We start from the raw sequence: 21,429 nt of genomic DNA, 5'->3' as shown, positions 1-21,429 counted from the left end.
GTTCATCTGGAGAACTTTCAAGGACTCAACTTCCAGTCCTTCCCATATGACAAGTGATCATGCATTGAGTTGTAACAACCTCAATATTGTCTTTCGTTTGGAGGGCATTCCTGAAATATTTCTGAATTTGTCATATTTTGGTTTTTTTGCTTTGTTTACAAGACTTAAAATCCCTGAACACAAGGCCCTGTCTTCTATATCTTCAGATCTATTCATGGCAAACTTGCTCAGTAAGTATCTGTGGAAAGACCACTTAACACAGGACTTCTTTCCCGTGGTTCATCTTCAGATCATTTCTACCAAAATGCATAGGCCTACACATTCATCCCTGAATAAAAGAAATGGGGAAAACGCACATCAAAACGTCTGGGACGGGGAGGGTGTCTGATATAGTGTCTGAAGGTTTCACATATCAAAAAGATTTCACGTATATACATGTCTCTAAATACGAGGGATTATCTGAACAGAGTAAATTTGCCAAAGTTTATTTTCCAGATTATCCACACTCCTAGTTATTCCCAAGAGGAGACTTGAAACATCAAGTCTAACTATCAAAAGAAGAAAAATAAAGTCATTTTAAGTTATGTTCTCACAAGAGATGTCGGAATTGCATATATCTGTTTTCTCATCAGAAGTTTTAGAATAAAAAAGAGTCAGTTATTTGTGGTTGAGAACTTGAAAACTTCCTGGGCAGTATGGGAGTTCCCTTAAAAGAACTGGGTCTAAAAGCAAGTGTGGAACCCGTACTGCACCTGAGGATTCCAGAATGAATATTTAGAGCCACAAAGGCTTCACCTTGTATGTCCTTATATGTCATTTCCAGGGAAGGTACGATGACGTCCATCTCAGTTAACAGAGGTCAGCAGATTTGCATTTGGCTTAACAGCTTTAGGCAAAAAGCATCAAAGTAATGGACTGATGCCAAACTCTAGTGAGCTATTTGAGGAAGAACCACAAAATTTTGTCACTAGCTTGGTCAGTTTTCAAAAACCTTCTCAATGACATGGATGAAGAAAGACTTCAGAGGTCTGCCTATCGAGCTTGGAAACAGTGCAAAATTGAAGATAGTTCCTAATCGGGTAGCTGGCAGAATAAAAAAAATCATTATTCATGGGAAAAATACAATTGGTATGACCTATGGACTGTGGTGAAGAGCAATACTTTAATATTCCTGCCTCAAGGCCAAAGATGGACTGTGTTAATACTGGAGGTGCATGGAAAAAGTGTGCCAAATGCACACAATGAACCATGGTTGGTGGTAACAGTCTGATGATATTATCTCACAATTTGTGAAAAATGTTCCACCACGGTGTGGTGTGTTGGTGAAGGGGTGTTGTATGGGAATTCTGCACATGTGCATGATGTTTTGTAAGTTCACAACTTCTGTAATAAAAATATATTTTTAAAAAATAGGATGGTTTGGGGGGGGGAATACACCAAATTTAAGACACGGGCTATAATTAGTAGTGATATTTTGATTGTGGTCTTTCCTAATTTGTAACATATTTTTCACAACAATGCAAGGTGTTTGTGGTGGGGTGATGTATGGGACCACTGTGTGATGTTCTGTTGTTTGTTTTATAAGTTCACAATCTTTACTCTACAGTTATTGTTTATGTGTGTTCATGGATGAATGATATATTTCAACAAATTTTTTTTTCAATCATGATTCAAAATTTTCTGGAACACTGAGCCAACATCAAAAAGATGAAATATCACCAAGAAAGTTAAAGTCTTGTATTTCAGTTGCACATGTACAAAATGGGATGGATGTCTTTTGACAGCAGTTCATGTGAAAGCTAAATGAGGATTTTAGTTGACCATCAAATTAATATAAGCCGAAAGTGCGATGTAAATACTAAAACAGCAAGCAACTTGGACTGCAGGGCCATGATCCAATGTTAATCAGCGCTGAGCACCATATTTTCAAAAGTGATACTTATAAACCATCTAGGAGAGGAGACCCATCGGCATGGGGAGTGATAGACTCCACCCCAGCTGAGAAGGGCAGGGCACTGGAGTTGTTGAGCTTAGAGAAAGGAATGGATCACACAGTCACAATGGCTTGTCTCAAATACTTGAAGTCGCTCCATGAAAGAGAGGAGCTGTATTCTACAAGGTGTTAAACTGTAGAGAGAAGAGATCAATGGGTAAAAGGTTTGGGGATGCAGATTTTGGTTTCACAGAAGAAAATTAATGTGCTGGCAGTGGGAGCTGTCCAGGAATGGAACCGGGTCTTTCACAAGTTGAGGCATTCCCACTGCTGCACAAGCAGGAGGTGTAGAATGTTACAGAAAAATTCCCATTCCTAGATTGCCCAGATTGAACAAGTTACATAGTGTTGTACCCAACTAGATAATCACTGATTTAAAAATATTCAGTAAAAGGTGAAGAATGCCTAGATAATGTGCTCAGCTATCCAGAATGGGACAGCTTGCTGATTTATCAAGCAACAAAGAAAGGGTTATATGGAAAGAGTAATCAATCCACACTTGGCTTTTAGGCTTGTGCTTTGAAAAACATGATCTTATACATAAATTGTCAAGGAGAGCAGAGTAACTGATGTCTCGCACAAGCATCTTCTGCAAAAACTGCTCGACTGCTGCGTATGAGTAAAAAGAGTTTTGGGAAAGTCACCTAATTAAGGAAGCACTGGCTATTGGCATAGAATGCTAATAGGGAATGTGATGCCTTATGCTCCTGAATTAAGTCGTTAATTGTCAGCCAACTCAACCAACCATTAATCAACTTGGTGCCAAAAGAGCTGGTGACCACAGAACATACAGCAGCTCTGTCATTCCTGTCTGTCAGCATCATACCAAAAAAGCAAAGAATTATGAGCCTGGCTCAGGAATCTTAGTCAATTCCAGCCAAATGGTGGATTCTTTGAAGGAAAGATTCCATGTATAGTTCCAAGCTGATTCTATAAGAAAGAGCTGTAAGGGGGATCTTACCCTTCCTAGAAAAGGGTGTAAGAAGAAGATACATAAAAATAATAAAAATATAAAAACAAGACCAATCAAAAACAAGGGCATCACACCACTTTCTGTAGTCCTTGAAGCTCTCCCCAAACAGATGCTCCTTGTTTTATTAGCTGCAAATCCTTAGCTCTAACTTCTGCTTTGTTGCTCAACGTGATTAGCCTCCCTGGAATATAACCTATTCTCTCTGCCTACTCACGTCTTTTCCATTCTTTATAAATTACACAAACCCCATTTTCTCCAAGAACACTTCCTGACTAGCTCATCTGATGTGAACTTCCTGCCCCACTCAATTCCTAACCGCATCAACAACTATATACCTACTACGAGCCAAGCACAGAACTACGTGCTTTGCAGAGGTACTTGCCAATGCCTTATGGGGGGAGGTGGGTAATTTTGCTGGGACAGGTTTCCGTTGAGTTTAGAGAATGAGACCAAGCTGGTATGTGTTTGGACCCTTTCCACCACCACCCTGACAAATCAGCAAGGAGGTGCCCGGCAAGGAATCCGCCAGTACAATGCCCCACACTGGAGAATGGAAGAGACCCCGCGACAATGGAGTGGCTCATTCCGATACCCAACCCAAGTACGGGCAGCCAAGGAATCTTGAGACACGAGGTTTCAGTGCAGAATGAGAGGGCAAGGCTAGTCTCTCAACACAAGTGTGCTGCCCCAATGCTGCCTTTCACCAGTCACCTGCTGGTTTCAAGCACATTAATGAGTTTTAAAATAGCCTGTGAGTTGTGAGACTACATGCCTACACCTCTGCTTTCCAAAACATTATTATATGAAACTCTGAAATGCTGACGAGTACTGCAAAGGAAAGCACAGCTCTTGGCTCTAGCTTGCCCTTCCACTGTCCCGCCCATTAATCTTTTCACAGATTTGGCTGCCAGGATGGCAAGGTGTCTGTTTATTCGAAGGTCTGAGCAATCAGTTTCATCTCCTTGACTACTCAGGTTCCTTGGGGTTGTGCAGAAGGCGAGAATAGTTCAAAACAAAATTGAGGATATAGCTAGAGGGATTTCTTATGGAAACTGCAGCCACATGATTTGTGCATAGTAATCCCAAATGGAGGAAACTTTTCCAGATGACAACAGACTGATTTGATTAAATCCTTCTAGCCCAACACTCCGGCAGCCCAGGCCTTACAGATTAGCCACAATCCTTTGACAGTGGGTGGAATCCTCAAGCCTTAGAAACAGCGTGCCCAGAGGGCCATGGCCTATTAAGTGGAAAGTGAGCAATGGATATCCTGAGGCTTCCTTTTCCAGCTTGGTATTTATAAAGGAGGTATCAAGAGAAAAGCAGTGGGAAAAATCTTAGGTCAACCAAGGAGTTGTCAGAAAACATGAAGTCAGGATTTAAGCATGAGGGGGTGATTTATACATGTGGTTATTCTTAGAGTATGAATGAGATCAAATGTCTCCAGGAAACACCAGGGAACGGCTATTGAGAAGCGTGATATTCTAGTAATTGAGGAGATTCCTTTCAAAGCTAAGGGCAAAAAAACAGGGCTTGTAAGAGCATGTTTACTATAACGGGCAAAAGAAAAAAAAAAAGCTTTTCAGCCCCTCTTCCCCTATCCACGAACCAAGGCTGAGGTTGAAAGTCTTTACACAGTATTTGCTCTAGGTTCCTGTGTTGACCTCTGCCCCCAAGAAGGGGTCCTGGTTTCCCAACACACCTCCTCAGCCTGGCTCAAAGTTAGGGGAATATACAATCCACAGCAAACATTGTTTTGCATTCAGTAAATGTCATGTTAAAAAGCTGTGTCAATGTCATGAATAAAAGACCCTAAAAAGGGTAGGGAGAGGGAAGAAGAGATATGATGTGGGGGCATTTTAAGGACTTGGAGTTGTCCTGGATGGTGCTGCAGGGACAGATGCTGAACATTGTATGTCCTGCCATGGCCCATGGGTAGACTGGGTAAGAATGTAAACTATAATGTAAACCATTATCCATGTGGTGCAGCAGTGCTCCAAGATGTAGTCACCAAATGCAATGAATGTGCCACGATGATGAAAGAGGTTGCTGATGTGGGAGGAGTGGGATGAGGGGGTTGGGGGGGGGGTATATGGGGTCCTCATACTTTTTGAATGTTACATTTTTTAAACAGAAGGAAAAAAAAGGTATTCACAATGTGCGTGTAATACAAATCAATGCAATTTCACTTGGGAGTCCGCTCATAGTTCAATAATTTTTCAGTGAACACTCTGAAAGCCCTATTAAACAAATAAACAGGAAGGAAGAAACAAGGATTTATGAAAAGGAATGTAGTACAAATAAAATGATTAGCTATATTGCATTCACACCACTAGTTTTGCATTTTCAGACTTAGAATATTTCTCTAAATTATTCACTCATTTAAATCTTAATATTGAAACTTTACCTCCTACAGAATTGCCTTGGACTTGCCCCACAGATTCTTTTAAACAGACGTGTCAAAACTGTTACTGACACAGAGAAACAGAAATCTCTTGTCATTTTGAGTTACCTCAGTTCCACTTAATGCATCATGTTTATTCATCTTCTTTTCAGGTTATGTTAATTTCTAACAGAGACATTTCAAAAACCCCAGATTTCTTATTTCAGTTGTGGCTACAGAATGGCTAACTTTTCTCCCCGGAGGGTAACTGAATTTTATTGTTTTGTTTTCAAGAGCTTTTATGTCAAAACTGGGCCTTTTGTTTCCTCAAAATAATGGCAGCACAGCTTGAAAAGGCCAGGTGCTTTTATGCCCTTCAGGTGGTGAGATAATTACAACCACATCACCATTCACAGGTAGCCTAATGTATACCACATTGTTTTCCTCCTCTCAGTCTAGAATCAAAGGCTTTTAAGAACTGAAAGGCTAGTTTAGCCAATCAGTCAATCAATCAATTCTGTGGAAAGAGATTTAATCTAATTCCTTGCTTGGGTGTGATAAGGCTGAGCAACAAGTGGAATCACTGGATTTTACACTGTTCAGTTGCCTTGCCATTAAGGAATAGCTTTTGTCCATCTCAATATGCTCCCTACAAATTGCAGTACAACTAACTGCCTCTGGGTGAAAACTATCTTTCTTATGATTTGTTGTAGTCTCAATCTTTACTCTTCACATTTTTATTCTTTTAAGATGTAATAAAGCCAGCAGATAAAGATTATAGCTTCTTAGGAGACAGTGTAGATGGAAGGTGACTAAGTAATTTTAAGATTTCTGTATGCATGCATTTGCTTACTTAATTCCAGGATGATGGTAAACAGCCAAAGTACATGCAGTGCATTAAAAGAATATTAAAAATAAACTGGAAGGAAATTAGCATAGAAAAAATAAAGGCAGAAAAAATAAGTAGAAAGTATGAGTTAATACACAGCATGCATAGTTGGTATGCATGGAGCCAGAAATTTAACTTCAGCAGCCAACAATAGAAGGAAAACTGGTCAAAATGAATAATGCAATAATAGATTAAACAATAAGAATATAGTGATACCCCTTCTTGATACCAAGAAAACAGAGAATATTTCTGGTGCATCTAATGTAAAAGCTATATGGCAAGGCCAACAGTATACTCAATTACCTCGTGACAAATAACACAGTGGTTTTCAAAGGGCTGTTCATCATAAGGTACATCAGTTGTAGGCCTGAAGTCTGAGTCCATAAAATCAACTTTATAGGAGGAGAAATGAGTGCTCAATATTCTTAGCTCATTGTGCACCCAAAGTTAAGATGCTAGACAATAAAGAATGGGGGACATATATCTCTTGTACATTTTCCATAGTTGTTTTTACTCAGACAAGATTCTGATAGAGATTTAGCTCCTCTGAGTTGAGGTAATGCTTCCAGACAATGAGGAACTGGAGTGCCTCATCTCCAAAATTAGTTAAACAGGAAGCCTTATGCCTTGAGGATCAAGTACATTGAAAATCCTAACAATAACATACTTCAGAGAGAAGAAGATGCCTTGCTGCCTCAGAGGAAGCAATTTGGGGTATAATCAAGCACACAGGGAAGTGGGCAATCGAGATCCTCAATTTCTATAACCATATTTTCAGCTTAATTTTTTTTATTGCAGGGGTACACACACATCTCCCTCAACCATTACGGAAAAAAAATCCAAGTAAGGGACTCTTGGACTCTGTGAAATCCAACATCCTGGTGAACCCTCCAAGATGAGCAGGTCATAAAATGCAGGGGTAGGTAACAGGATGAGTTGAGTAGCTATGTACATTTGCTAACTACATGCCAGTAAAAGGTAACACTTAGTTTTACAATAATTGGTCTATACCCTTTCTTTCTGGGTGGTAATTAAGAGAGTTGGAACCATTGACTTATATGGTACAAAATGATTTAGAGAAAATGTAGATTGTAGAAGAATTTTGTAGCCAACAAAGATAAAACCCAAGTGGCCTGAGCCATGAGAAGATTTATCAGCTAAATTAGATAAATTTTCCTATTAACTGTGTGTATTCTGATTCTTCAGTAGGACATATATTACAAAATGCAGCTGAATACCAGACTTCAAGGAACTATTTCTGGAGTACCTCAGGTAATTTGAGCTTTGCCTTCAAAACTCTTGTACCCACGGCCAATTATTTCTTAAGAGGAAAAAAAGCAGAAGCTAGTAAAAGAATTTCGGTTTTCTGACTTCTTTCCTCACATCCCAAGTACTCTGCTGCCACAGATAAACCAGGCATGGCAAACTGGTACAAGTCAGCTGGCTCAAACGTAAAGAAGGGCAAGAGGAAAATATTTCTTGCGTCTTTGATAAGTAACAATTGCCTCTATTGAATTGACGTTGGGAAAGTACAACCTCAGATTAAAAATAATGAAATCCTCCAGATTTCAGAATTTTTTTTCCTTATCAGGACGGTGCCTCCTTGAAAGGACTTTCAATTGTTTCATAGACTCATACATTGGTCCCTGGGAGGGCTATTGGAATGATTTCTCCAATTCCTGAAGCAACAGCCTGCTGAATTTTAGTTTGCTTGGTAAGGCAGCTCTTATCTTACCAATTACCTTGCTTAATGCAGGCTATGAAAGCCAGATCAATGTCTTCACTCCAGTGTTCAGAAAGGTGTGTGACAGGCTATTAAAAGGGTAAACACAAGAAATCACTTCCTCTTCCGAAGGGCTTATTGCCGCTAGCAGTGAGAAAATCCAGAACTTGTCTGTTTGTTTTCTCTGGGCCCACGAGCTAGATTTCCTGACAGAAGGAGTTGAGTTGGATTTTGTACTCTGTGAGCTGGAAAAGGGTGGAAAAGTGGTTTTGGTGTGTGGAAGGCACATGTTGCCTCCATTTGCTCTTGAGCCCCAGGCGTCAGGGCAGACACAGCTTTCTTGGCTTGCCTTTCCTATGTATAAGCCCTCACAGAGTCAAGAAGAAAAAACGAAACTTTCCAGAGGGCAGCACACAAAACCCAATAGCCAACTTACGAACTTCTAGGAAGTAGTGAACAGGAAAGAATCAAAATCATGTAATAAGGACACTTTTCAGGAGGTGGGAGGTTTAGTGGGGGTTTTTGGATAAACCTTATCTCTATACCAAAAAAACAAAACAAAAACAATTTAAAGATGGCCCCGTACTTAAGAATGCATGTGCTACCTAGATTTGAGTTTATGCTATTTACTCTGAATAAGTAAAAACCAAAGAAAGTGAGAAATGAAAGCACCGAAAGCCAAGCCAAGCTAAAAAGAAAATTGCGGGCTAAGAACAAATGGGATGAAATTTAAGATTGACTTTTAGTCCATGTCTTGCCCAAATCGGTAAAGTGGGGGGTTGGCCTGGAGGCTCTCTAGAGTAACATTTAGTTCTAACGTTCCATAGTTCTAAGTTATTTCTTCTCTTAAGTTAGAAATCCAAAAGAGCACATGACATTAGGGCTTTATACCACTCTGGCATGGCCAAGGGAAGCTAGGAGACTTCCAGAGTATCACCTTCTGCTAGTCCACTCCATCTTTTGAGCCAGAGGAGAGTCTTCAAAATAAGAACACATTACAGTTTGTCTAAGAGCCCTTAGCAGGCTCATGTCTGGGAGCCCGGATTATCTCATTACCTCTAGGAGCAAACCTTAAGGTGGAACACATGGAAAGAAATGTGGACACATAGTTTTACAATAGTAAGGAACTTAGCAATGGCAGAGAAAGATGCAAATCATTCTATTAATTTTAGCAATTTGAGCCTCTTTAGAATTGAATGCATATGCTGCTGAGGGTGGGGTGTGTGTGTGTGTGTTCCACGACCCGAGACCACAACTTTATAACCATTTTCTTCACGTTCCTTTAATAATAAATCACAGGCAGTATTCAGCAATGAGTACCCTACCACAAAGAATTTTGTTCTAGCAAGATTCACATTGATGTGTGCCTTCACGTATGATTCTGACTAGCTTCAACAACAGGATTTAGATAGCTTATGAAACCATTTCAGTGGCACCTAAATTATATAGGATGGGTATTTCATATTAACGTACTCATCTATAAAATAGAGATAAAATAACATTTCCTCATAGGGCCATGGAGAAGATGAATTAATATATGTGAAGCTCCTAGACAGATCCCTTCTACATTTTCAATAAATATTAACTATTATGAATGCTGTTTTTGTCCTTGTCACTATTATTATCTTGTCTCCATTCAGTCATAAAAAATACATCCTGTATAAGGGTTTGGTGACTTTGTCCATCTGCCTAGTTAGGTCAGAACCAATTAGTTCCACAGGTCTCCTCCTTGAGCTACAAAGAGCCCTACCCACCAGTCCTCAAGCCCAGTGTTGACTAAGGCAGTGGATTATACCCCTTTATCCGTCCACCCCCTCCCTCCTTGCCATTTCCCCTGCCACCGCCTCAGCTCAGGGGTCAGCTTTCTTTACGTAGACCACGGAAGTAGTCTCTCTCTTCACAGACCGCGACACCTCTGACACATCGTTCACCCTGCTGTCAGAGGGATCCTTTAAAAGTAAGAGACCGATTATCCGCTTCTCAGCCAAAGCTCCTGCAGGATACCACCCAAATTCCTGCAGGATTTAATCCAAAATCGCAGGACGCGATTTCTTCCGAACTTCCAACCTCATCTCGCACCATCTTTAACTCCTCTCCATCCTAACAACTATCTGTTCCAAACTTTGCTGCTGGATGGCAAAACTTACTCTTACCGCATTCATGGCTCCAGAGATACCACAATTCCGGACAATGGACATTTAACACAGGTTTTGTTCAGCATTCTATCTCTGAGGCCAGGATGTGAGCGCCGTCCTCATAGTCAGCAGGTAACATAGGGAATACATTCTCTTGAATGAATTCATATGAATGCATTTGGAATTCAAAAGAAAGAATGCAGAGCATTTCAAAATACATAGAGTAAACTCTCAGGTGAAAACTTCCACCAGAACTTCAGGACAAAAACAATAGAGTCATATCAATAGGAGTACAACCAATGGAGTCCTATCAATAAATAAGATGTCAGGCCGAGAAAGAAAGGGAGGGTCACGGGGTAACACAGGGTATTAAACAGGTGTTGCTTTGTCTTTCTGGGACCCATTTTGTCCCTTTCTTTGTTGCAGAAAAGATCCTTCAAAAGAGTTAATACAAAGGCAACAGTCCCAGTCTATTGCATCTGAATGCACAATTTTTGTCCAATTAAATTCTTAAAGAATTAAGTTATCAGAAGGGAAATAACTCAATTTCTACTATCACCTGTCCCATTTTCACTAGTCCTGCCTCACTTCCAGAACTAATAACTCCAGTGCTCTGGCCAATATCCAACTTGGATAAGTGGATTTTCCCTGCCTCAGTCTCCCCTGGAATTTCAGCCAGAGAAGTGATTTTTCACTTCCCGTCCCTAGCAGTGCTCAGCGTTGGTGCTACTGCACATTCTGCCAAGAGAGCTGAACTCAAATGGCTCTATCTAGGCTGGGGGTGAAATTTTCCTGACATTGGCACAAAATCTGGAAAATAACTTTCAAACAATTATGCCATCACATTGTCAGATATGGAGGAGGAGATTTTATTATGCACCAGTCCCCATTTCCCAATTCTTCTAATTGCTTATAATATTATTTTCTTGTTTAAGGGCATCCACCTGGGATAGTAAAACTCTAATCTTTGTAAACATACTTAAGCTCCGGGAGTACAGGAATTAAGCCTTCAAAGTATCTGACATAGGATTCTTTATACAGCAGGTGTGCAATAAATGCTTGCTCACAAAATTTTAAAATGCTCACAAAATTTAAAAAGAAAGGAATTCATAATTACAAGAAGATAAAACAGTATAACTACAGGGCAGCCTTTGTATTCTGACCAGTCCTGAGTTTAAAGGCATAGAATAATCATTAAGGGTGAGAACTTTCAAGTGAGAACAATAACAACAACAAAAAGACTCAGTAAGAGGCTGGAATTGACAGCTAAAGAAAAGTTAAAGGTGTCAGAATTGCTTCATATGTTGACGAGGTAAGAGCAGAACAAATCCTACAAGCATCTAACAACAAATAGATTGCCTGCCTGTGTTCTCAAATAGTCCTGGGAGAAATCCAAAAGCTCTAAGGCTGTTCTCTACTAACTTCAAAGAGCCTCCAGTTTATCTGAAAAATATGATAAACAAATAGGGACTAATTAGAATATGGCTACCGAATAATTGTGGGGAAACAATGATTATGGTATTTGTGATTTTTTAAAAAGAATCAGAAAAGGTAGAAAACGTAAACTTAACACTCTAGTTGGATGTAAAGAACTTTCTAACCATGACAGATGTTAAGTCGTAAAATGGACAGGTTACTGAGGAATATCTTTAAGCTCTAGGCAGTGTCTTATCCATTAGGACTGTCTTGTGGTCTTGTGGTCTTGCCTGAAATAAAAAATGTCATTTTTAAGAGCGCTTTTAGACTCATGACCCTAGCATATTATTTCTATATCACTTACTAAGACAAACTAATTAAGTGAATCTTGCACTACAGATTGATCTCAATTTGGTTATAATAGCATTTCAAGAAACTCAGAATAAATAGGAAATCTTAAATTAATAAAAGTGATTTGCAGGACAGTTAAAAGCAAATTTGTTATTTCCAAGTGTCTACCATCTCTGGAAGCTTTTGAAAGTGGTTAATTATTTAGACAAATTGCTTTAATAAAGGGATAGGAAAATTATTTGTGATAGAATAACAATTGTTTAACAACAATATTATAATATTTAATGGTGTTTGAGAACAGTTTGTTCTCTTAAACTGTCTCTGGAATATTGCTTACACTCTTAAATTGTCTGGCAAATGCTCTGTCATGATTAATATATATCTGAACTTTATTCCATCTCTTTTTTGCATAATCATAACTTTCAGAGTAAGAGAGGCCAAACTAACTAGGATTTTATATACCGATATGCCTTATATTATGTCTTGCTATCTCCAGAAACCTATTTCCTAATAGGGCCATTAAATTTCAAAAAGTTAGCTTTAAAAGAAAACAACACAAATCACGTTTCTTCTCAGTGAGAAGCTGTGCTTCCATCTGACTTCAATCATTAGAGTTTGCCATGATTAGAACATTCTCTAAGATTTCCTTCTGCATATTAATTTATTCCAGGTTATGTGTTTCATAGCCTTTGGTTCTGTGATATTCAACAAATTGCTGGATACTTCATGATTAAAGTATTTACTATACTATCATATTCTGAAATAAATGAGATCAAAATGAATTTTAGAAATTTAAAGCTTTTAAAAACCTTTACCAATTTTCTCTTTGTAATTGTTTGCCAGGGTAATAATATTTCAGTAATCAAGAATCACCAGTGTGGCTGAAGTGTTTTTTCAGTTTTCCTTTCCATTGTTATTTTTTTCCTATATGATACTCAAAGTGTACACTGTGTTAGCAACCCTATATTCACTATTGTAAAAGATATTAATTAGATCTCTAATCTGCTAAGCTGCTTCTTTGGATGTCCCTTAAATATGTCTAGTATTTTCCATCTCTCCATCTTTGTAAGATCATTACTCGCCCATTTATCCCTCCTTAACCTGTACTATTTTTAATTTCTTCTGTAACCCATTCCCTATTCGTATTTAAAACAAAACAACACTAGTTCTTTGCAATTATTTGTGAGATGAGTTGCAAGAAGTTTGTTACTACAAACAAAATCGGAGCCAGCTAAATTGCAAGGCCAGCACAAAACTGGAAATGTGCGAGTTTATAGACACTACAAAATGATTAAGAATCTAATGAGAGCAATAAAAACAAGCACAGAACCTTTCTGAGAATGGAGCTCTGTGCAGCTGCACAGGTTGCACACCCACGTAGCTGACCCTACCACTAATAAATACCTTTATAAATACGTACACTACAACAGCTTGAGGTAGTATTATAAACCAGTACATATTTTTCTTGGGTGGGAAATAAATGGGTAGATTCATTGTATATAAATCTCAGATGGTTTTATCTCTGGAGGGTCCCAAGTTTGGCAATCCCTGGGAAAGAGTCTTTTAGGTGAGCATCTTCTGCCTTAGTTGTTGGAGTGGGAAAAAAACCTCTGCTTCCCATTTACATAATTCATAGACATTTAGACTCATCTGTCCCATTTTTTTTTAAAGCAAGTAATTTAACAAGGTTTCACAGGAGGGAGAAGAGGATGTGTGTCAGGTGGCAGATGTGACAGCTCCACCAACTGTGACATGCAGTTTAGACTTAGGGTATCAGGAGAAACACATGAAAGTTTTGTGTTTTCCCAAGATCTTTCTCTGAAAACGTGTAAAATGGGTCAGAAATCTGTTTAGAGTCCATTCAGAAAAGTATCTGGAGGAAGTGGCAATTCAGACGGCAAGAGGTGAAAGAATGTGAAGTGGAAAACAATAGGGCCTATCTAAGTAGATTTATCACTGAAGGAAAAGAGTGGAAATTACTCCTACTTGGTTAGAGTCATAAAATGCTTGCTTGAAGGACACAAAAGAAGTAATCTCTACAGTTCTGACCTCTTCTAAAATAAAATTTTAATCCTATACCTAAGATTTTGATAAATGTATACTTTTCAACATTCCTCGGTAATTATAGCTGACTCTATAAGAAAGTTTTTCTTCATAGTCAGTTAAATCAGTCAAGAAATCACCTTCACGCCCACTTCTTACCTCTCAGTTGTCAAAGTATCAATAAACAGAAAAACTGTCCAATACCTTCCTTGTAAGTAACTTAAAAATATTCAATAGATCTTTATATTCTTTCTTATACATGTTAATAAACAAGCCTCTATTTCTTTAAATTGTCTTTATTTGTTCTTATTTTATTGTGAGTAATTCTCACAGTTCCCCTGAGCCTTCTCCAATTTCTTCCCATTCCTTTAAAAATGGAGAAGAAATATCACCTGGACTAAACAGTCTAATAAAAATTTCCCTGAGAATTCTGGCAGTGTAGGAGAATCATTACTTTTTAGTTCTGGCTTTTTACATGCCTTTGGCAACACCCTAGCATCGTATCACCTTTTTAAAAGAATTTTTTTAATGAAATGGTAGGCACGGAATGAAGGACTCATTTAACATATATTCCCTCGTGTCTATTAAGACTTCTCCAGTTTCTTGTGAGTAATTCTCTTTCACACATCTGTGAGATAGAAGCAACATTTCAGGATACTCCTCCATATTTGTTTTCTCCTATATCACACATTCTCAACCATTCCAAGTCAATGTCTTTGGTTCACTCTACCCCTAGTTTCCTATCTTGTGAAATCTTTAGGATGGAAATTACAGGAGTGATTCTTGTAACTGAGTTTTCATTCACCACACTCTTTCCTCAATAAAGTTGATTTAATAGTCAATTTCATCCTGCTTTTGAAAAAATGAAGTTTTCTTCTAAAGGGTTGGTAATCTTATTCATCTACAAATTTCATCTCATATTTAACCCTCCAGCTTATTGGTCAAAAAATGAAATAATGTAAGCTCAAGACCCTCTCTTGAGCACTGCCACTTAGAAGAGCCCCCTTCCATATCTAGAAATCAAAACACAAATTTTGGATACCACGTTAACATGCAATATTCTTTAGGTATAACTGTTTCATCAGACAGCTCTTTAAAACCTAAAACTGAGTTTTAGAAAATCCTCTTTCATGCATGGCATATTTATCCTAAGCTCCTAACTATCTTTTCCTCATCCTAGCCTTATAGGAGGAAGATGTTAGGAAGTTCCTTTGAGTCCATAGCTAAAGAGGAAACAGATGAAAATGATAACCCCAGAATGTTCACAGAACTAGTTACGAGGTTAATTGAGCTAGCCACATTAGCAGCACATTTAAGGGTTACTTGCCTAAAACTTAATACTTTTTCCGTTACTCAGCGAAAATTTAGCAGCTTCACATCTGTGAATTCAGTATTTGATCTGACAGGAGAAATCAGAGAAGTTGACATTTTTAATTGGTGAAATAACAACATCTCATATTGTCTTTTGAGAGAGCCTCAAAGGCTACAGAACAAACTCCTCAGCTGGCTGTTAAATCCACTTAGAAGGGAAGGTAAATATTGAAGTTTTTAAAGTGTCATGTAATCCTTTGTACAAATACTTCATTCAGGATCAAATTACCTTTTGGAAAATACATAAGGTGAGCTTAGGGCAAGGTAAGTATCATTTTATGCTACTTCGGAAAATCATAAGTAATGTTGAAAAAAATTAGGAGAGTGCTGAAATGTTTCTAGAAAAATCAAGCGGATGGTTTTCGTGTTTCTATGACTTAAAGGTTATACCTGCAATTGCTTGGGGCCCTAAGAAAAGAGATTTTGGTGGCTGAGGATTTTCAAAGGCTCTGTCTTGTGGGTTAACTCTATCTCAGAGGTCTTCTACGCAAGAGGAGGACGTGGTGGTTAATGATGGCTTTTAGATCCATTATGGTTTTGTGGATCACCATGGAGAGAGGTTGTTTGACCAAAATAAATGTCATTCCCCAGATCTGAGTGCTCAGAATTGAGAAGGTATGGGGAATTCAGCTGATGACTCTGTACTGACCATATGGCTTTGGGGAACTGAGTTAAGTCAGGAGGCTTCCCATTTACCAGGGCACCTAAGATGCTTCTTATTCAATTATTCCACCACCCTTGTGTTGGCAATACCATATGCCATACCTTATAGATTTTACCAAATTGATGGAGGAAAAAGAGGATAAGAGGAAGGAATAAGATTTCTCCTTGTAGCTTTATGTGCTCAGAGACTTCTTCCTAGTTATACTATCTGGGGGTTACTTCATAAGCAATGCCTATGAATATTGTTTGACTCCATTGCTCCATGATTAGTAACTCATAATTAAATCAAGCAACTTCCTTCACTTAGATGGAAACGATGCAAAAGGCCAGTGAAGCATAAACTGGAGTAGATTTTTCAATTATAGTTGCACCTAAGAATAAATGCAAGTCAAAAATTGTCTTTATGCTTAAAAAGATAGAAATCATCTAATCAATACAAGTTAGAAGAAGTCATAAAATACAAGCCATAAAAATCACTTATTTCAATTTTACTTTAAATAAAATTCTTGATCATCAGTGTTGCATGCCGCATTCCCGGAAAGCTGATTTTCCGCTACTGATAGGTGGACTAAGTCAGATGACTGGGTTGTTTGCTCTGTTCTTAGTACAAGCTCATCTCAGTATGCTTTTGTATTAAACTCATATTTCCTTGCTGAAAAAATTATGCTGATGGCATATCGTTGGACTTTTACGTGCTACAATCTGCACTGCAAATGCCGTTGGTACTGCAAGGTACTAAAAAAGAAAAGATTTTGTTGTCTCTTATTCCTTATCCTTAGCACAAAGAGGACTGCAGTCAAACAAATTATGAACTCAGTGCTGCTTTTCATGTAAAAGGATGAGATTATCCTCTCCCCACAATAGAAAACCTAACACTTATTTGTGACTGATGCTACATGCACTTAAGTTAGTTCAAATACCCTAGTGAGTAAATCTAAGTTCATAATATCACTCAAAACAGAAGAGTCAAAATGCGTTATAGCAGGAAAAGAAAAACTGCATCCTGTCCTTAATTTGCAATTTATTTGCAAAATGGTGGGGAAACTCAAAGACAGAGTTATCTAGAGGACCACTGGAGAAGGGGGTAGGGTAGAACTGGTAAATCAACAGTTGCAAAGCATCACATAACCTGGATGCTAGAGGGACAATGAAAGGGCATGCACCCAATGGGAAAGGAGCTAGGGAAAGCATCACTAAGGAATCTGGATGCTGAAGGGCAGCTCCAACCAAGGGCAGTTCCAACAAAGTTTAGAGGCCCCAAAACAGAGAATCAGAGCATAATTGTATGTTGTTCTCCAGCAGAAACAAAAGAACATGGAAGAAGCAGTAAAAGGGAAATGGTAAGGCTAGAGAGGGCAGACACATTATTTTAAAATATCAACTAGAGTGCAATTAGAGATGGCAGGACAAAATAAAACAAATGTGTAGCAGGGAGATGGCATAGTTGAATGACTTCATAATACCCATGAAGAGATGTGTGGGAGCCTTATACGATGATATGCATGTTTGTTTTATAAATTCACAACTTTCACTACACTTTTATCATTTATGCATGTTGATGTATGAATGATACATTTCAATGAAAATTCATTTTTAAAAAATTCCCACCACATCTAATTTTTTTGCTTCTCTCAAATCATATGCGAGTCCTTACAAGGTAATTTACAGGCTAAAAGAAGAATCTTCAAGAGCCAAAATAACCCAATTCTCAATATGAAACCCATTAGGCAAAATCTTGATCTCTTTCTCTCTCCATATGGCAAAATGTTTGGCCTCCAAAAATTAAACTGTCATTTACTGTCAGTAGAAGAGTTTTTGGAAAACCTGCTAACTATACTACATATGATGCAAATAAATATTTGGCAGTCATCGAACCATTCAAAGCAAGTGAGTTGTATGTGAAAATATTGTCACATTAACATGGAAAAAAACTTAGAAAAGTAACTTAAAATTAAAACCCTACCTTTTAAGAAAAAAAAATTATTAGCTTACAAGAGACTTGAAGTATTCACTTGCTCAACTTGTAGCTATGTTATTTTTACAAACATATTTCTACTCCCAAGCAAGAGCAGTCGTTATCCTGGAGTTATTTTAGGACTGACTTTTTTTTTCCTAATAAGGATAATTATCTCCAAATAATCAAAATGATTAATTAGTTATGAACAGTAGATACACAAACATCTACAACTATAGAATAAGCTGACCTTTACATGGTTTGTGTGAACTGGCTTCGTGTATGTAAGAAGTCTGGTTTTCATTTAAAGGTATGGGTGAGGAAATAACAGCTTTGTTGGGACAGCCTAATAGTCCTTCTCCCCTCATTTCAGCAGAAAGGTTTTTATAGCTCATATATATACCTCTTCACAATTATTTTTTCCTGGATTTTCCATAGAGTTAAAATGATTGTATGTTTTCTCTTTCAACAGCATGTATAACACTCAGATAAGCCAACTCTGACATCACTTCATGTTTCTAAATATTGATGATTAGTTGTTCCAAGATAAATGTCCATTTCAGCTTTTAAACCAAGAATCCTGGTCTAATAAATGATATCTTCAATTCCACCATTAAAACAGCCTCCCTGCAATGCACAAAGATGAAATAGGAGAAATTGCCTTCGGTCCTAGCACGAACAGTATAACTTGACTGAATTAACTATACATTGCATTTATCTTATGTGTGTGAAGCCATAAAAAAGACAGCCCATCTCTCTCTAGAAGTACTGTGGTTTTGTAATAACAAAAATTATATATGTGTATATATATACACATGTATACATAAAGGATCTTGGGTCCTTTATATACATAAAGGACATATGTATATATATACATAAGGGATCTTGGGTCCCTTAAGAAATGTGTCGAGTGTGAATTACATTGTTGGAAGTTTATGTGGGAAGAGTAAGGTGAGTTAAAAAGCAGAAAACGTTTATTGAGAAATTTCCATGTATTAAATTCATTATAGGCTTCAAAAAAAAAAATCATCTACCAATGTTAAAACCTGGCTTCAAAGCTAGATATTACACCAGAAAAATGGAAAGAAAGAACACTTTTCTTGTTGAAGGCCATCAGGAAAAAATCAATTGAATACTAACTGAATACCTTTTAAGGGTAAAGCGTTATGTACACAAAAGATTCTAGACTAGGAATCTGCCTGGGTTATTTGTATTTCCACCTTCCTGATCTACCTCAGGAACTTTTTCCCTCTCCTTCGCATGAGGCAGGAAGAAGACTGATTCTTGAAGCAGAAAGCAAGGTGATCACTCACATAGATAAAAATGGTATAACAAAAATAATGCCATCCGCAGATTTCCTCAACCCTGCATGAAAAGGAAGACAAGAGGTAAACAAGGGGCTGGGAAACAGCTAAAGACCTAAAGCAAGAGCATTCTAGAATGAGCAAAGTAAAATTAATTCCGAGTAAGCGTTTTGACATGGTGCTGCTACTAAAGGGAAAAACAGTGTTAGAAATAAGCAGTGCTCGAGAAAACTCAAGTTTGGAGGAAATACAGCAAGTGATACCAAGAAATATTTACTTGTCATATTTTACATGGTTTAGTCTTTTGTGACATTTAAATGGAAATTAAACTTTATTAGATTTATAAAGATTTTATATTGTAAAAAATAAGATTAATAAGATTGTAAAAATAAGATTGTAAAAATGACATTTTATATTGTAGAAAATAAAATATGATGGGTCTTGCTTCCATCTGATCTCATGATATACATTTATGGAAATACTTTTTGACACAATCCTGTTTATTCATTAGCAAGTTTTTCTAGACTATAAACATTGCTCCCTTTATAAATAACTTCTCTCATATGTGCAAGCCTCTGAAGCAAAGACAATTACTGAGATCTATATCTAAGAATCCAGTTTCAGAAATGACAAGGCAACATATTTTTCTTACCTACCTTAATTTTTCAACATTAAAAAACAAACAAACAGGTGAGCTCTGCTAAAACAAACCAATAAACATGGAAATATAAAAAGGTGTTTGTGGGGTTTTTTTTTTTACTTTTAAAACTGATATATCTAAAAAAAACAAAATAAAAAACAAACAAAATATTCACAAACACAAACACACACGTGCCCAGAGATGCAAATTAGATTATCACATATTATCTCATTAAACTGCAAGCAAGAATCTAATACTAAATTCATGCCTAAGAATATAATAATAATATTGACAAAAATATTATTTTTTTAGAATAGAGGAACACAGTGTAATAAAATCAGCATCTACATAGAATGCTGAAGTAATCTGAGTTACTTTTTCAAATAAAAAATACATATCATTGTAATGCCTATTTACAGTTAAGCAGAGAGTAACTGAAGAAGTGAATTTTTTTCATTGTTTCTGGAGACTCAGAGGAGATAACTGGAGACAGTCCAAGATGCTGAGGAATTACCTCGAAGTTAAGATTTACAAAAAAGTGACTCTTAATACAATAAAAAATTACCTCTTTTAATGACATTCATCTATTTGTATATCCAAGACACAGAGAGAGAAAAAAAAGAGATACTTTAATTGACCTCCAAATAAACCAAGGTTTTTAAAATAGGAAACCATTCATCTTATTAACTCTTGCAAGGCTGGTTGAAAGTAGCATTAGACCACCGGGGCCTACAGTTACAGATGATAAAAATGTACTGAGCACTCCTTTTACCCAGAAATGATGACGGAGCTGTGATTTCATATGATACATAGAGTGTAGATTAATTTTTTATAATGTGTATAATTTATAATGTATTCCCCTCCTTCTAGGAATCAAGTTCTGGTTATCCTCCTTAGAAGAGCGTCCCTTGGTGTCTATAATATTTTTGTTTAAAGGCAGAAAAAGAACTTTCCGTTTCATAATGTAAGCCCACTTTGTACACATAATTTAAGAACGTGTGAAGGAATTCATCCCAACTGTGTCTAAATCCAAGATCAAGCACACTCTTTAAGCATGCTTTTCTGGTCTCTGAGGCTTACAATTTACGAAATCTGGAGATATTTAAAGAAAAAAAAAAAGGAGGATCAAAATGAAACAAAATAGCAACTCACTCTGAAGCATCTTACTGATGTAATCAAATTCACCCTACGATGTCAAAGGTCTGTCTCTGAATTTCTCAATCTCATAAAATGAACTGAGTACTGGAATTTTGCCTGCGTGGATCTGTCTGTGCTTTGCTATGAGACAATGTCTCCACTTTTTAATCTTTCATATTTCTAGAAGGCTGGTGGGTCCATAGGAGACTTTAGGCATAACTCTTGAAATAATCATGTCTTGTATTTCACAAACACTTTTCTCTTTTTTGATGAAGGAGAACATTCACGAAGCATCTTTTACTGAATATATTTTTGAACAATTATAAGTTCTATTGCACTGCCTCTGTTTAATTTCTAATTTTTCCTAGCATTTCAAATTACATGATCCATAGATTCAATTCATGTTTTACTGAAACCTAAATTTCAGCTACTTGAACTGTCGACTGAATTCAAA

At 37.3% G+C, this 21,429-nt stretch overlaps 1 protein-coding gene across 3 annotated transcripts in view; it reads right to left on the bottom strand.

Moving 5' to 3' along the window:
- Positions 1-21,429, bottom strand: part of SMOC2 (SPARC related modular calcium binding 2) — a 222,728-nt gene that overhangs the window by 36,801 nt on the left and 164,498 nt on the right. The window lies entirely within an intron of this gene.

The sequence above is a fragment of the Dasypus novemcinctus genome, chromosome 28 (genome assembly GCF_030445035.2).
Source record: "Dasypus novemcinctus isolate mDasNov1 chromosome 28, mDasNov1.1.hap2, whole genome shotgun sequence".
NCBI lineage: Eukaryota > Metazoa > Chordata > Mammalia > Cingulata > Dasypodidae > Dasypus > Dasypus novemcinctus.
This window is presented reverse-complemented; position numbering and strand designations above follow the sequence as displayed.